General features: G+C 38.3%; 1 long non-coding RNA gene across 1 annotated transcript in view; it reads left to right on the top strand.

The window, feature by feature from the left end:
• The first annotated feature begins 2,250 nt into the window (after nt 1-2,250).
• The window catches only part of LOC145791113 (uncharacterized), a 42,324-nt gene continuing 31,310 nt past the window's right edge, over nt 2,251-13,264 (top strand). Inside the window, exon 1 of the long non-coding RNA XR_014330783.1 lies at nt 2,251-3,587. This is a non-coding gene — a long non-coding RNA (uncharacterized LOC145791113). The remainder of the gene's footprint in view (nt 3,588-13,264) is intronic.

The following is a 13,264-nucleotide window of genomic DNA, read 5'->3' on the forward strand; positions in this document are numbered from 1 at the left end:
AAACCGAAATCAAACACAATAATTAGTTTTTTTTTCTTTTTGCACATAATTTTTTTAAATTTATTTAATTTGAAATTGATGTTTTAAAGTTTTGAAGATCAAAATAAATATCAAATCATCATGTTTCTTTATAAATAATCATAAATAATAAACAATCATTATTTTGAATGGCAATTCCGACTATTAAAAATTTAATGGGACTTGAAGGTCAAAAAAAATTTATAAGTTCATAAATTAAAACTTATATATAAATGTTCTTATAATTAACCCCCCTTTTTTTTTCCATACTCAATACCTTTAAATATTTACCTGTAGAGAATAGTAATTAAAAATAAATAAAAAATTATATGAACCGAGATAATATGTAATTTGTGTATAAGTAGAAAGTCTTGATCTATGGAAGAAAAATTGAAGCTGTTAGCAGTAATGGTTAAGTTCCAAAAGAGATGGTAGGGATCTCTTAAAAAAAAAAAAAAAAAATCTCAAACATTGTTGTTAATAAATATTATTCTTAATTATTCCTCATCCTGACTTCCGTCCAGCTTACGTCCAATGAACTTCTTTCATAATCCTGACTTCCGTCCAGCTTACGTCCAATGAACTTCTTTCATAATGACATGAAATTGTAGCAATTTTCAAGTTGTGCATTTCACCATTTGACTTGGTCTTATTGTATTGAGAAAGATAGAGATAGATAGTATCATCTTGCTGATGATGCTCCCCCGTTTACCAGGTTTTAAATGCTAACTTTTCTGTAAAGTTATCAACTTCGTTTGGTTTTAGATTTTTGGTTTATATAAAAAAATAAAATTAAATACATAAGTTAATAAAATAAAATATTACATTTAAAATATAATTATTATATTTTTTTTTTTACAAAAATCAAAAAAATCAAAAAATCAAACTAAACGAGGTTAAAAGAGTACTAACATAAAAAACACTAACTAAAAAAGTCAATGCGAAACGAAGGCTTAATCTCCTCGCACTGAATGGGCATCAGCTTCAATATATGGCCTTATGACTTTGAGAAAAAATGTGTTATTGATAAACAGTCACCCAAATTATATATATATATATATATATATAAAATGAGATTCAAATTCTTAATCTCTTAGTGAGGTGCTAAAATTTTGATGAAACTGAATTAATTTTGATTAATTTATAATAAATAAAAATTTCAAAATCCATGGAGTCAACTAATGAACCAGATCAGAGGATTGTTGATTCCTTAGCACTCAAAAGAACGGTCTAACCAAGGGATTTTTCCTCAGAAATGAAGGATATGAATATTGCTACCACAACTCCTTTTATTTTGTATTTTATTTTTTGGAAAAATCAAAGAAGAAAACTCTCTTAATTGCTCAAAGTCAGCAACGCAGCTGATGGTGGTTTTATAAGGTCTTTTTTTAAAATAAAAAAACAAAAAATCTAAGGGTCCAACAAACGCAGAGAGGTGGGATGGGGGGCAAAGAGAACTTTTTTTTTTTTTTTTTTTGTACTATGTATTTCTTAAATAATAATTGAGCTGAAAGGCAAATTTATAATAAAAAAATTAGGGCCCTAATGGCAGAGTTAGGAAATTAAGTTTGAAGGAACACTTATTAATTATAATTGTTTATTTTTTTAAAAAAAAAATCGTGATCAACATTAAGATAATAATAATTTTATGAGCTAAATTTAAACATAAGAAATTAAAAATCATTATTAATAAGAACAAATCAAAATTTTATAATAGTGTATAATAGCTCGGTGTGAGATGGTGATGTAAGTTTGTAATTTTAGCACAAAAAATTAAGGATCAAAATTCTTAAATTTTGGGCAATTTACATATACCTCCCTTGACGTTTGGTTAAATTACAGATACCCCCTGAGGTTTCGGAAATTACATCCCGCTCCCTAAGGTTTGTATTTTCATAACAATTTGCCCCCTGAGATTTAAATTTCATAACAAATTACCCCCTAATTTGTTATGCAAATATAGCATTCAGAGGGAAATTTGTAATTTCTCAAACCTCAGGGGTATTTGTAATTTAGCCAAATCTTAAGGGGTATATGTAATTTGCCCTAGAGATAATATGACTTATAAATGATGTGTTTTGAATAGAAATTATCAAATAGTCTTAGAGTACTATATGGTGTTGCCTATGTGATATTCAAAGCATGAGAAATCATAAATTACACTAAGTAGCTTGTTAACTACCTGAAAATAATGAGTTAATTATATTCAATCCATAAAATTTCCTACTACACTATTGGTTTAGACTACTACATAAATAATACCATATAGTGTTCTCAAGGTATCAAATAACTACTTATTATGAATAATACAATAAATCTTTAACTAAAGAACATGTTAAAAGAAAAAAAATACATTTTAATATGACCACAAAACAAAAACAAAAAAAAATTCAAAATTGAGAAGAGACACAGCTCCGCCTCTGTGTTTAATCTTCTCTCTCTTTCGCTCTCTCTCTACAAGTGAAACAAGAACCATGGCAGATCTTATTTCTCTCTCTCAAATCTGATCAATTTCCTTGCAAATCACAACTAGAAAAACTAAAAATATCTTCAACGTTCAGTGGATGAAACTTTTCGACTCTTCTCTTCTTCACTATTCTTCTTCTTCACATCATTGTTTTCCTCTCTGTTTTTCACTTTCTTCTCAACCACTCGTCAAAGCTCGATCATGACATCGGCGATGGAGTAGAACTTCTGCATCTGTATAATCAGGATCCAACTCAGTTGCCGCCGGTGGATCGCAATGAACGCCGAATCGATCCTCTACTGCCCTCAAGCTGTTTCAGGTAACAAAATATTTGTATTCCTAATTTCTTAGGCTTATTCAATTCATCTCTTTCTTGTATGGCCCTTTCTTTCTCATCAGTATGACAGTCCAAGAAGAGAGGCAAATAAAAAATAGCTTAGAGTCCAGGAAAGGCTGAAAGGCCAAAGAAATTTCAAAATTTCTCTGGAGATGTAACGTTGTGGAAAGGCAGAGAAATTTCTCTAGAGAGTGGGAAGTATATGGAAGACAGAGAAATTTGAAATTTCTTTGGAGAGTCCATGAAAGGTTAGGGAGGCCAGAGAAATTTAAAATTTCTTTGGAGAGGTAATTTTGTGGGAAGACCGGTGAAGTTAGAGAAATTGTCAAATTTTTCTGGAGTGTTGAGCTCACAAGAGGCAAGAAGAGTAGAGAAATTTTGTGGAAAGACAGAGATATTTCTTTAGGAGAGTGGGAAGTATATAGAAGGCAGAGAAATTTAGAGAAAGGAATGACATAGAAATTTATAGTGGGAAGTTTAGGGAAGGTCAGAGAATTTAAAATTTCTCTGGACCAATTTTCTCTGTGACGTGAATTTTCTCTAGATCAACTTGAGGGACCTTAGACATTATTAAAATATTGAATGTTCTTTATGTTATAAAATTTTAATACTAGGGATCTTAAAAAAAAATCCCCTAAATTATATTAATTTGATTCTTAATATAAATATTAGCGACTAAAATGATACAAAATTCAAATTTTAAAGATCAAAAATATAATTAATCTTTTTTTTGGTCACTCAATATACATCAATAATAGTTAATATGTCACGACCCAAACCCGGCCCTATGGGTTTAGCACCGTAACCGGCCAGTAATCCGAGATTACCGAAGGCCTGCAGAACGGTAATACAGTAAAACAGAGTACAGGGCCTGGCGGAAGCCAATACAGTAAATAAATAGTGTCCATTGAGCTGTGACAGTCTGTATGCAAAAAGGCTTTTCATACATTCACACATAAACAGTACAGAACAGTATGTACAATATTCACATCCATTCAACTAGGGACTCAACCCTACAGAACAGTACAGAAAACATTCCGTCTGTACAAAACAGTACGGTCTATACAAAACAGTAAAACAGTACAGAAGGGGGAAAAGCAGACAAAACACCCCCAAGCCATAGCATGGCAACTCGGAACCTCACAGTGAGGCACAAAGGCTGGCTTGACAAAACTGGAGTAACCCTGACGCCTCTAGCTGCGGTCCGGTGCCTGTACACCTACATATATATATGAGCAGTGAGCTAAAGCCCAGTGAATAACATAAAGCGTAAAGGGGTTTAGAATGAATGTCCTTACAGTATGAAAACAGTTCATTTCAATCAGTCATTCAGTTGTTCAGTACAGTAAACAGTCATATGTGGTACATCCATTAGCATAACAGTAACAGTAGGTCTTAAAAGACCGAACAGTAATGATGGCCATCAGTCAGTAAACAGTAGTGGTTCCACGAGGGAACCGACAGAGATCTCTGTGACAGTAACAGTAACAGTAAACCGTAGATACTAAGGATGCCACAGTACAGTTCAGAAATAAAGGACATACATTCATTCAGTAAATAATACCAGTTCAGTAAACAGTTCAGTTCAGTATTCAAAAGATATCAGTTGAACATATCTTTACACAATTGTTACTCACAGAGTTCTGGGCTACAGTATGCTAGAGCGTGTCTCCCCAGTTGCCAACCCTACACAGTTCACAGGTTGAACACACACTAAGCTACACAGTTGGGAGATATCATAACTTAATCTCTAATTTGCCTTGGTGTGTTCTACAACGATATCCTCATCTAAATGCCTTAAACTAGGCCTAAGAATACCTAGGATGGGATGAGGATGCAAAAATGCACATTTAAAAGCATTTTCAGGATTTTCAGAAAAACAGAGTCCCGCTCGAGCTCAGGTTTCCCCGCTCGAGCGTACAGGCAAACAAAGGTACTCGCTCGAGTGCAAACTTTCCCGCTCGAGCGTACTGTAAAGGTACTGGATGGGTGAAATCCCCGCTCGACGCCCGCTCGAGCTTGAGACATGACTCCGCTCGAGCGCCCAATCCTCTGCTCGAGCGGACTGTAAAACAGTGCAAGATGCTGGAAGCTCGATTTTCCCGCTCGAGCGGCACTTCCCCCGCTCGAGCGGACGACGGAAATCTAGAAATCCCAGATTCGAGCTCCAGGTCCAAAACCAAGCTCAAAAGCATCAAAACCAATCCTCTTGGGCCCATTTTCTGGAAAACATTTATAAACACATAGGATATCATGTTTCAAAGCTCAATTTTAAGAAATCAAAGCCCAAGGGTGTTTAATTCAAACCCAATTTAAACCATTTTTCAAGCACAAGATGAACATGCAAACATGCATGAATTCAAACCATTTTGAAGCTTCAATTTGATGCTCTCAGGAGCCAATTCTTTTCAAAACATGGTGAAATCATGGACTTAAACATGATTATGAACATGCATGTAACCCTTTGCCATGAAAACAACTCAAACATCTACAATACAAACATGCATGCATGAAATGAGCTTCAAATCAACAACAATGAACCAAAATATGACTTAGTTCTACAATGAAGCATGACTCATGCAAGAACTAGCTCAAACACATCAATAAAGGTTGAGTTCCCTTACCTAGAGCCTCAATTCCAAGTGTAGGACCACAAAGCAACAATCAACCTTCAATTCTCTTCAAATTCTAAGCAATATTGAAATGAACTCAAGACTCTCACTTCCTCTCTCTCTAAATTCGGCTAGAACAAGAAGAAATGGCTGAGCAAATGTGTTTGGCTCAAGTATAATGAGCTCAAAGTGTAGAGGTAGTGGCCCACTCAAGGGCAAAACGGTAATTAAGTCCAACTCTTTAATTAGCATATTTTAATCTAATTTAATCATACCTAATCAGTTTTCAGGTAAATACACCACAAAATCACATAAATTATGATGATCATTAAACATCAATCAGTTTCTAATTCGGCCGCCGATAAGGCCTTCAATTAGCAGTTTAAACATATAAGTATGAACAGATAATCATACAATCAAACAGATAGAATGCAATTTAACTAACATATACTCAATCAATTCGGTTTCCAGTTTCAGTCAGTCAGTTCAGTACTTTTAATCAGTTCAATTATCAGTCAGTTATCAGTCATTATCAGTCTCGTTTAACAGTAATCGGCGATCAATCGGTCATTAATCAGTAAACAGTATGAGGGTTGTTACAGTCTCCCCTCCTTATAAAGAGTTTAGTCCTCTAAACTCGAGTTACCTTCATTCTGGAAGAAAACAGGATTCAGTGGAAACAGTTCAGGATATCTTTTGGCCATGTCATCTTCCCTTTCCCAAGTGGCATACACACCACCATGGTTCTGCCAGTCAACTTTCACTAGCGGGATCTCTTTGTTTCTCAGTTTCTTGATCCGTCTGTTAACAATCTGTATAGGCCGTTCCTCGTAAGTGTAGTCATCACTCAGCACTACACGAGTAGGCTCTATTACATGGAAAGGATCCCGAAGATAGTCTCTCAACATAGAGATGTGGAAGACGTTATGCATATGCTCCATTTCAGGAGGAAGCGCAACTTGATACGCCACCGGATTGATTTTCTCAATGATCTCATATGGTCCGACGTATCTCGGTGCTAACTTGCCTTTGACTCCAAAACGAGTCTGGCCTTTCATTGGTGTCACTTTCACAAAAACGTGATCACCCACTTCATACTCTCTGTCCCGTCTTCTGACATCTGCATAACTTTTCTGTCTGCTCTGCGCAGTTTTCAGTCTCTGTTGTATCAGTTTCACTTTCTCAGTCGTTTCATATACGATTTCGGGCCCAAGCAAAGGCCCATCTCCAACTTCTGCCCAGCAAATCGGAGATCTACATTTTCTGCCATACAATGCCTCGAAAGGCGCCATATCAATACTCGAATGGTAGCCGTTGTTGTAGGCGAATTCAACTAATGGCAGATGACTTTCCCAATCTCCCTGAAAATCAAGGACACACATTCTCAGTAAATCTTCCAGAGTTTGGATGGTCCTTTCTGACTGTCCATCTGTCTGAGGATGATAGGCACTACTCAGCCTCAATTCAGTACCCAATGCAGTCTGTAGACTTTGCCAAAACCTTGATGTAAACTTCGAATCCCTGTCAGAAACAATAGACACAGGCACTCCATGCAGTCTTACAATCTCATCAATATAGATAACAGCCAATTTGTCCGCATTATAGATCGTCTTGACAGGTAAGAAGTGAGCAGATTTGGTTAATCTATCAACAATAACCCAAATTGAATCCATACCTTTTCTAGAGCGAGGCAATCCAACGATAAAATCCATCGTGATATGCTCCCATTTCCACTCTGGTATGGGTAGGGGTTGCAATAATCCAGCAGGTCGTTGATGTTCAGCTTTGACCTGTTGGCAATGAAGACATTTGGACACAAAGTCGGCAATTTCTTTCTTCATTCCCGGCCACCAGAAATTCTGTTTCAGATCTTGGTACATTTTCGTATTCCCCGGGTGGATAGAAAATCTTGAGTTGTGGCCCTCTTGCAGAACTCTTCTTTTCAGTTCAGTATCATTTGGTACACACAGTCTTTCTTGAAATTTCAGTACATTATTCTCAAATTTGAATCCCGGTCTCTGTTTGGATTCTCTTTCCTCGATGATCTTCTTCAAGAAATCATCCAGTTGTTGTTTTTCTTTAACCTCTTCAATCAGTGCCGGTTGAGCAGAAATAGCAGCTAAGGTTCCACCTTGTTCTCTCAAAACAATCTCAATTTCAGATTTTTCAAGGTCACAAAGCAACTCTTTCTGTCCTGTAAGCAAACAGGCTAAGTTTCCAATCGATTTCCGGCTCAATGCATCGGCAACGGTATTGGCTTTTTCCGGATGGTACAATATCTGTAGGTCATAATCCTTAATCAGTTCCAGCCATCTCCGCTGTCTCATGTTCAGTTCTTTCTGTGTGAAGAAATACTTTAAACTCTTGTGGTCGGTGTATACTTCACATGTCACCCCGTACAGATAGTGACGCCAGATTTTCAGTGCAAATACTACTGCAGCAAGTTCCAGATCATGGGTCGGGTAGTTCTTTTCATGTGGTCTCAACTGTCGGGAAGCATAAGCAATAACTCTCCCATTCTGCATTAAAACACACCCCAGACCCTTATGAGAAGCATCACTAAATACAGTATAACCATCCGTACCTGAAGGTAAGGTAAGAACTGGTGCAGTCACTAATCGAGTTTTCAACTCCTGAAAAGCAGATTCTCTTTGGTCAGTCCAGTCAAATGATGTCCCCTTCTAAGTTAACTGAGTCAATGGTAGGGCAATTTTGGAGAAATCCTTGACAAATCTTCTGTAATATCCAGCCAGCCCCAAAAAGCTTCGGACTTCAGTCACATTGGTCGGTCTAGGCCAGTTCACTACAGCTTCAATTTTCTGCGGATCAACAGAAATTCCATTTTTGCTAACAACATGCCCCAGAAACATAACATGGTCAAGCCAAAATTCACATTTAGACAGTTTAGCATACAGTTTCTGTTCTCTTAAGGTTTGTAGGGCAAGTCTCAGATGATGTTCATGCTGTTCTATACTTTTGGAGTAAATCAATATGTCATCGATAAATACAACAATAAAGTCATCAAGGTATGGTTTAAAAATTCTGTTCATGAGGTCCATAAAAGCAGCTGGTGCATTCGTGACTCCAAAAGGCATAACTAAAAATTCGTAATGTCCATACCTCGTTCTAAAAGCAGTTTTATCAATGTCTTCCGGTTTAACCTTCAGTTGATGATATCCGGATCTAAGATCAATCTTGGAAAATACTTTAGCACCCTGTAACTGATCAAACAGGTCATCAATACGCGGTAATGGGTATTTATTCTTTACAGTTACCTTGTTCAATTCACGGTTGTCAATGCACAGTCTCAGTGAGCCATCTTTCTTCTTTACAAACAAAACAGGCGCACCCCATGGCGAAGTGCTAGGTCTGATAAACTTCTTATCCAGTAGTTCCTGTAGTTGCACTTTCAACTCCTTCAGTTCAGTTGGGGCCATTCGGTACGGAGCTTTAGAAACTGGTTGTGTTCCGGGAATCACATCAACGGTAAATTCAATCTCCCTATCAGTCAAATCTCCTGGAAGATTATCTGGAAAAACATCTGGAAATTCTCTGACTATAGGAATACAATTCACATCAGTTTTAATACTATCATCAGTCGACACAGTCAGTACAGAACACAGATATCCTTTACACCCCTTTCTAATTAATTTAACAGCTTTCACTGACGAAATCAAATACGGAGGAGATACTACTCCACTCCCATTAAACACAAATTCAGGCAGACCAGGTGGACGGAAAACAACTTGCTTGGTCACACAGTCAATAGTGGCATGATATTTTGTTAACCAGTCCATTCCCAATATGACATCAAAATGATCAATGTTCAATGGCAGTAAATCAATAAACAGATGCATATCCCCAACAATAATTTCACATGCGGGGTACATATAAGCACATGTCATGGATCCCCCTACGGGTGATGATACGACTAGCAGATAGTTCATAGGTTCTAAGGGTCTATTCAATTTCCGTGAGAAAGCATGCGATACATAAGAATGTGTAGACCCCGAATCAATTAATACATATGCATTTTGTGCACAAATAGAAAGAATACCTGACACAACGGTCTCGGTATTCTGCACATCTCCCAGTACTAGTGCGAACACTCGGCCTTGCCTCACAGGCTCTTTCCCGGTAGCTTTAGGGTTAGGCTTTGGTGGAGCATTTGATGCTGCGCCGCTGGCTGCAGCTTTGCTATTGCCTTGAGGAGCAGAAGGGCAATCTTTAACCATGTGGCCCACCTTGCCACACCTGTAACAGGCTCCAGATAATTTGTGACAAACCCCTTTATGCTTGTTACCACATACAGAGCAGGGTGGAATGAACCCACTCCCTTGGCTGGGGCTAGTCATTGATCCCGTGTTCTGTTTCTTATTGGCTGGGTTGTGCTTGCCTTTCTTGAATTTGAAACCCTGCCTTTTACCATGCCATTCAGTTGTTGGTGTTTCAGATTGTTTCACTGCTGCAATGTTCGACTCGGCCATCAATGCCCGGTCGAGAACACCTACAAAAGTCGGTAATTTCAAAACATTTATCCGGTCAAGTATTGCCACATTAAGGCCACCTTCAAATTTTCTGGCCTTCTTATATTCAGTATCCACCATGCGCGGTGCATAACGGGCAAGTTCAGTAAATTTCGTTTCATATTCGGCAACCGACGTGGTGCCCTGTTTCAGTTGCTCAAATTCAGTCACTTTCCTATCCCTGACACACTGAGGGAAGTACTTTTCAAAGAAGGACTCCTTGAACTGAGCCCAAGTCATAACAGTATTTGTATCACGGATCAACATCCACCACCTTCTAGCTTCTTCTTGGAGGGTGAAGGTAGCTAACAATACCTTATTCGCTTCCGAGCACGGAAACACTTCAAATAATTTTTCTGTTTCAAGCACCCAAGCTTCAGCCTTTAACGGTTCGAGGCCTCCCTGAAAGGATGGCGGTTTCATCTTGCTGAATTTATGGGTGAGAGCAATAATATCCCCATCATCCACATTCGCATTAGGTTCCGGCTGTACCGGAGGAGGAGGAGGTGGGGGCGGTTGGTTCTGTTGTTGTTCAAGTCTAGCAGTTATCAGTTCGATCATTCTTTCCATTCTTTCCATTCTTGCCTCAGTAGATGAGGACTCAGGTTCATTTGCATTGTCCATTTCACTATAAGCAGTTATAACAGTTTTAAACATAAGCAGTCATTTGTTTAACAGTTTAACACATTAGCAGATATTCAGTCATAACATAACCACACACTTTTCAAGTTCATGAGATGCCCTAATAACTTTTCTAGGACACCCTATAGCTCATTTGGACACGTGTGTGCGGTATAACTCGTGGTAAGTATCGCTCTGATACCACTCTGTCACGACCCAAACCCGGCCCTATGGGTTTAGCACCGTAACCGGCCAGTAATCCGAGATTACCGAAGGCCTGCAGAACGGTAATACAGTAAGACAGAGTACAGGGCCTGGCGGAAGCCAATACAGTAAATAAATAGTGTCCATTGAGCTGTGACAGTCTGTATGCAAAAAGGCTTTTCATACATTCACACATAAACAGTACAGAACAGTATGTACAATATTCACATCCATTCAACTAGGGACTCAACCCTACAGAACAGTACAGAAAACATTCCGTCTGTACAAAACAGTACGGTCTATACAAAACAGTAAAACAGTACAGAAGGGGGAAAAGCAGACAAAACACCCCCAAGCCATAGCATGGCAACTCGGAACCTCACAGTGAGGCACAAAGGCTGGCTTGACAAAACTGGAGTAACCCTGACGCCTCTAGCTGCGGTCCGGTGCCTGTACACCTACATATATATATGAGCAGTGAGCTAAAGCCCAGTGAATAACATAAAGCGTAAAGGGGTTTAGAATGAATGTCCTTACAGTATGAAAACAGTTCATTTCAATCAGTCATTCAGTTGTTCAGTACAGTAAACAGTCATATGTGGTACATCCATTAGCATAACAGTAACAGTAGGTCTTAAAAGACCGAACAGTAATGATGGCCATCAGTCAGTAAACAGTAGTGGTTCCACGAGGGAACCGACAGAGATCTCTGTGACAGTAACAGTAACAGTAAACCGTAGATACTAAGGATGCCACAGTACAGTTCAGAAATAAAGGACATACATTCATTCAGTAAATAATACCAGTTCAGTAAACAGTTCAGTTCAGTATTCAAAAGATATCAGTTGAACATATCTTTACACAATTGTTACTCACAGAGTTCTGGGCTACAGTATGCTAGAGCGTGTCTCCCCAGTTGCCAACCCTACACAGTTCACAGGTTGAACACACACTAAGCTACACAGTTGGGAGATATCATAACTTAATCTCTAATTTGCCTTGGTGTGTTCTACAACGATATCCTCATCTAAATGCCTTAAACTAGGCCTAAGAATACCTAGGATGGGATGAGGATGCAAAAATGCACATTTAAAAGCATTTTCAGGATTTTCAGAAAAACAGAGTCCCGCTCGAGCTCAGGTTTCCCCGCTCGAGCGTACAGGCAAACAAAGGTACTCGCTCGAGTGCAAACTTTCCCGCTCGAGCGTACTGTAAAGGTACTGGATGGGTGAAATCCCCGCTCGACGCCCGCTCGAGCTTGAGACATGACTCCGCTCGAGCGCCCAATCCTCCGCTCGAGCGGACTGTAAAACAGTGCAAGATGCTGGAAGCTCGATTTTCCCGCTCGAGCGGCACTTCCCCCGCTCGAGCGGACGACGGAAATCTGGAAATCCCAGATTCGAGCTCCAGGTCCAAAACCAAGCTCAAAAGCATCAAAACCAATCCTCTTGGGCCCATTTTCTGGAAAACATTTATAAACACATAGGATATCATGTTTCAAAGCTCAATTTTAAGAAATCAAAGCCCAAGGGTGTTTAATTCAAACCCAATTTAAACCATTTTTCAAGCACAAGATGAACATGCAAACATGCATGAATTCAAACCATTTTGAAGCTTCAATTTGATGCTCTCAGGAGCCAATTCTTTTCAAAACATGGTGAAATCATGGACTTAAACATGATTATGAACATGCATGTAACCCTTTGCCATGAAAACAACTCAAACATCTACAATACAAACATGCATGCATGAAATGAGCTTCAAATCAACAACAATGAACCAAAATATGACTTAGTTCTACAATGAAGCATGACTCATGCAAGAACTAGCTCAAACACATCAATAAAGGTTGAGTTCCCTTACCTAGAGCCTCAATTCCAAGTGTAGGACCACAAAGCAACAATCAACCTTCAATTCTCTTCAAATTCTAAGCAATATTGAAATGAACTCAAGACTCTCACTTCCTCTCTCTCTAAATTCGGCTAGAACAAGAAGAAATGGCTGAGCAAATGTGTTTGGCTCAAGTATAATGAGCTCAAAGTGTAGAGGTAGTGGCCCACTCAAGGGCAAAACGGTAATTAAGTCCAACTCTTTAATTAGCATATTTTAATCTAATTTAATCATACCTAATCAGTTTTCAGGTAAATACACCACAAAATCACATAAATTATGATGATCATTAAACATCAATCAGTTTCTAATTCGGCCGCCGATAAGGCCTTCAATTAGCAGTTTAAACATATAAGTATGAACAGATAATCATACAATCAAACAGATAGAATGCAATTTAACTAACATATACTCAATCAATTCGGTTTCCAGTTTCAGTCAGTCAGTTCAGTACTTTTAATCAGTTCAATTATCAGTCAGTTATCAGTCATTATCAGTCTCGTTTAACAGTAATCGGCGATCAATCGGTCATTAATCAGTAAACAGTATGAGGGTTGTTACAGTCTCCCCTCCTTATAAAGAGTTTAGT

Source organism: Camellia sinensis, chromosome 5 (genome assembly GCF_055761805.1).
Source record: "Camellia sinensis isolate YWXY chromosome 5, ASM5576180v1, whole genome shotgun sequence".
Classification (NCBI taxonomy): domain Eukaryota; kingdom Viridiplantae; phylum Streptophyta; class Magnoliopsida; order Ericales; family Theaceae; genus Camellia; species Camellia sinensis.